General features: G+C 40.9%; 1 non-coding gene across 1 annotated transcript; it reads right to left on the bottom strand.

Annotated features, from left to right (window-relative positions):
• Positions 1–2,055: 2,055 nt before the first annotated feature.
• Positions 2,056–2,162, bottom strand: LOC114886296. The gene has a single exon (XR_003791302.1). It is a non-coding gene; the product is annotated as a U6 spliceosomal RNA (small nuclear RNA).
• Between the last annotated feature and the right edge of the window lie 2,833 nt (positions 2,163–4,995).

Genomic DNA, 4,995 nt, shown 5'->3' with positions numbered 1-4,995 from the left:
TCATTCAAAGCTGTAGGTGCTTCCATAGTTATAGTTTCTTATAAATCTTATTGTAGTCGACTCCATTAGACAAAGCCACTCCCACAAGTCTCTTTGAGATGGACTTCATTTTACTTTGGGCCAAGTGTAAAGGTCTTTTGGACAAGGCCTTTAAGATTCTTAAAGCCTTTATCTAGCTGAGAGGGTCTCTGAGATATAACCTTAAATCTCTCTGAGGTTACAACTAGAACTCTTGTAGCCTACTCTAATATGACCACCTAAGCAAAAGTGTTCTTCCCCTTTCCCCTACTGTGTAGTCAACCATAGAACTTAATATTTCTTGATATTTTCTAGTTTATTTTTAAAAATTTTCATTTGATTTTTATCTGCCGCTGCTGATTAAAATGTAGGATCCATGGGATAAACGATTTCATTTTGTTTTCCATAGTGTACCCAGGGCCAAATCCAGTGTCTGTTACACAGTGGGTCATAAATATTTATGACTGAAACAATAAGTGAGCATTACTGATAATAGTGGTATTGGTACTACTGGTTATTGATTTAATAATAACAGTTAGTTGAAATGCATTTAGAGAGAAAGCCACATGTTTCCATTAAAAATGAGTCTTGGCTTAATTATAGGGCCCTTGTGGCTATACCAAAAGTGGGGATACACCCCAAAGGATGCCATCACACTCCCCCTTGGCCTATATCTGTATTAGATTTCCATATCAATGGAATTAACTATTCTTATTCCCAGTTTCCTACTTATCTCAGAGGGCTGTTAGAAGAATTAAAAATAAATTCCTACATAGCACTTGATAGAAGAAGCACTAGATGTAGTATAGCTTTTACTATTGTTAAGAGAGGGAAAGAACTTCCATCTTGGAGTGAATCTTTACATTTCATTCATCATCCTTACTTCAGTAACAAATTATTTGATCATGAAATGTGTTTTAATAACTATTTTTTCATTATTAGACACTCTGACCTGCTTCTATATATTTATTTTTTTGAGGGTTATCTGCATCTTTCCTTTTTTTAAAAAAATTATTTTATTGAAGTATAGTTAATTTACAATGTTGTGTTAATTTCTACTGTGCAGCTAAGTGATTCAGTTACACATATATATACATTCCTTTTCATATTCTTTTCCATTATGGTTTATCACAGGATATTGAATATAGTTGCTTCTATATATTAAATAGAGATTCCCATCCCATCATGAAATAGTCAATAATAGAGTAACAATAAAAATAATAACTAATAAAGTATCGTCTATGGCAAAATTTTACCTCTTATTAAAATGGATGCTGAATTGTTACGGGCAATTTATAATCCAGGTGCTATTAGGTTAGACCAGAATGACAAAATGGGGACATTTCCATTTTTCTACAAATATCTTCTGACACCAGCATTCATTCTTGTAAATTGAGGGAAGTGATAGTATGTTGAGATTATTTCCCAGTTGGTCTTTTTTCTGTCCTTGAGAGGTCTTCACACACAGCCCCATATTCATTTTCAGAAGCAGCATAAGCCCAGGGCTTCCTCACTCTAATTCCCTGCACTAAACACTTTATATAACATTCAATCCTAATGGTAACACCGCAAGGTAGATATTACAGCAGGGTTAGATCAATGTTTTCAGTAAAGGGCCACAGATTAATTACCTTAGGCTCTGTGGGCCATGCAGTCCCTATTGTAACTTTCTGTCTGGTCACAAGAAAGCAGCATAGAAAGCAGACCACACGTAAACAAATGAGCATGGCTATCTTCCAATAAAGCTTTATTTATGGATCATGAAATTTAAATTTCATACTATGTTTGTATGTCACGAAACACTCTTCTTTCTTTGATTTTAATACTTAAAGATTTAAAAAATTAGCTTGCAAGTTGAGCCAAAACAGATGGCAAGCCACATTTGTCCCAGAGGTCCTAGTTTGCTGATCCCTGTAATGTACAGACTAGGAAACTGGGTTCAGAGAGGTCACAAAACCTCCCCAAAGTGACACTACCAGTGGGCGGGGGGGCCCAGACTCAAAAGTGGGTATCTCTGATTCTCTCTTTTTTTTTTTTTTAAATATGGAACGCTTCACGAATTTGTGTGTCATCCTTGTGCAGGGGCCAGGCTAATCTTCTCTGTATCGTTCCAATTTTAGTATATGTGCTGCCAAAGCGAGCACTCTGATTCTTAACTCATGTGGTATATTGCCTCTTGGACAGTGATCTTAACTCTTATCTTAAATTTTAAAACTCTAGTTTAAATAAACTAGAAATTCAGATCACTTTTGTTTAGGCTGGAAACCTGACCACTGCTTACAACATTTTATATATATATAGGAAAAGATATTTCCATTTCTAAGTCACATCATTACTTTGGGATTATTCTCTGCTCTGGGGACTATCTATAGGAGGTTCATATGCACTTACATATGAAAACATTTGTTCCTTTCTTCTACAAGCATTTAAATAATAGCGTTATAATTTAATATATGATGATTAATTTGTACCATTGTGTAAACAGATGCATATTCAGCTAAAATTCAGTTTCCCTTGTGATCTATCCACAGTGCCAACAATTGCAAGACCCCTGCCCTCCACTCCCCCACCTCCCAGTTGGGGATAAGAAAGAGGTTGGCTCACTAGCCAAACTGGAGACCGGATTTCTCCTGGGTAAGTCAGGATGATCATAATATTTGCACAAAGCTTTGCTCTGCCTCATGTTAGTATAACTATAACTATATAGTTGACTGAGCATCTGGGACAGTGCAGGATACAAAAAGATTTTCCCAGCCCTGAAAAAAAACAAGTCATGTACAAATGCTTATGTTTTTATCTCCTCTCCCCGATGTTTTCACCCCTCAAATCTTTGCTCTCTGGGGGAGATTTGGGTCCAGTCTGTTTGTTGAGGGTCTACTTATTATCTTGAGCTCTAAAACTCTAACCTTTTATATTTTAATTCAAAAGGGAGCATTGTTCCAAATCATCCATTATTTTCCACGAGGGCAAAATAATACAAGCTGTCAAGAGCCCCCCAGCACAGGTAATTTATTACTCAGAAATTCTGGGTTGAATGTATTCTTCAGGAAAGCATTCTTCAAAACCAAATATCAGGCACCACCTTGTAGGAATCAGACTGTAAATGATTAAAAACACGATGGATCACTGGTCAGTCGTTTGGTCTGTCTAGAATCATTATGCTTGGAAGAGAAGTTAAGAAGCTAGGAAAGGAAACCCTTTGAGGTCTGCTCCCTATAAAGAAAGAGGATTAAAAAGAAAGCCCAGTCCTCCTCCTCCCCCAACATCACAGACAGTGTACGTGTACACACACAGACACAGACAAACACACACACAGTCATAGACTGCTCAAATAGCCCAGGGCTAAAGGTTAAGAATTATAAGGTTAACATTTAAAAATGCAAGTTTGGGCAATGATTTAAAACAGACAAGGAAGAAGTCAAAGTAAAGAGCATTATTTAATCCTATAAATGCGCTAGCCTATGGTATACTTAAAGATGTAGGTAAAGACATTTGTTTGCTCACTGTTGTGGCTAGAAGCCTAGGAAAATAAATTTACTTAGGCACGCCAGTCTGTCTGCAAAGACTTCCATTTTGCCTTTTATGGGAATTTTGAACAAAGAAGACGATCTTTGCTTCTGTCACGAAAGCGGTTTCAATCAGACTGATGAATAAAAAGCACAGCTGCCAAAAATGATCCATGGCAGGGTAAAGTTTAGATGCCCAACTGCCCATTATACTATTAAGATGTGTCATTAATGTTGGCCTGGCTAATAGAGCAGGGCAATGCAACATGCTAAATTGCTTCCCAATTTTAAAATATCAATTCTAGGAAAAATTACTTAGGATAAAATATGGAACCTCAGTGTCACAAAACGGAGGCAGTTCAGTGAGACAAAGGTTTGGTTTTGCAGCCACCACAGATAGGTTTATGCTATTTACATATTTGGTAGCTCTGTGGTTATGCCTGTTTCCTGAGAATTGTGTTTGATAAATGAATATTATGGGACAATCACATTTTTTATCTGAATTTAGTGAGCTTAACATCTCATTTGAAAGATGCAACATGGCACTTTTATTTTCTAAAATAGTTCTGACGAGACGTTCAAGATGGCGGAAGGGAGATCACCTTCCTCCCCACAAATACATCAGAAATACATCTACACGTGGAACAACTCCTACAGAACACCTACTGAACGCTGGCAGAAGACCTCAGACTTCCCAAAAGGCAAGAAACCCCCCACGTACCCGGGTAGGGCAAAAGAAACAAGAAAAAACAGAGACAAAAGAATAGGGACGGGACCTGCACCAGTGGGAGGGAGCTGTGAAGGAGGAAAGGTTTCCACACACTAGAAGCCCCCTCGCAGGCGGAGACTGCGGGTGGCGGAGGAGGGGAAGCTTTGGTGCCGCGGAGGAGAGCGCAGCCACAGGGGTGCAGAGGGCAAAGCGGGGAGATTCCCGCACAGAGAATCAGGGCCGACCGGCACTCACCAGACCTAGAGGCGTGTCTGCTCACTCGCCGGGGCGGGCGAGGGCTGGGAGCCGAGGCTCGGGCTTTGGTCAGAGCGCAGGGAGAGGACTGGGGTTGGCGGCGTGAACACAGCCTGAAGGGAGCTACTGCACCACGGCTAGCCGGGAGGGAGTCCGGGGAAAAGTCTGGACCTGCCGAAGAGGCAAGAGACTTTTTCTTCCCTCTTTGTTTCTTGGTGTGCAAGGAGAGGGGATTAAGAGCGCTGCTTAAAGGAACTCCAGAGATGGTCGCGAGCCGCGGCTAACAGCGCGGGCCCCAGAGACAGGCATGAGACGCTAAGGCTGCTGGTGCCGCCACCAAGAAGCCTGTGTGCGAGCACAGGTCACTATCCACACATCCCCTCCGGGAAGGCTGTGTAGCCCGCCACTGCCAGGGTCCCGGGATCCAGGGACAACTTCCCAGGGAGAACGCACGGCGGGCCTCAGGCTGGAGCAACGTCAGGCCGGCCTCTGCCACCACAGGCTCTG

This window comes from Monodon monoceros, unplaced genomic scaffold (assembly GCF_005190385.1).
Source record: "Monodon monoceros isolate NGI ecotype Baffin Bay Population unplaced genomic scaffold, NGI_Narwhal_1 Super_Scaffold_6, whole genome shotgun sequence".
Classification (NCBI taxonomy): Eukaryota; Metazoa; Chordata; class Mammalia; order Artiodactyla; family Monodontidae; genus Monodon; species Monodon monoceros.
Note: the sequence above shows the minus strand (reverse complement) of the source record. Positions and strands in the feature narration are given on the sequence as shown.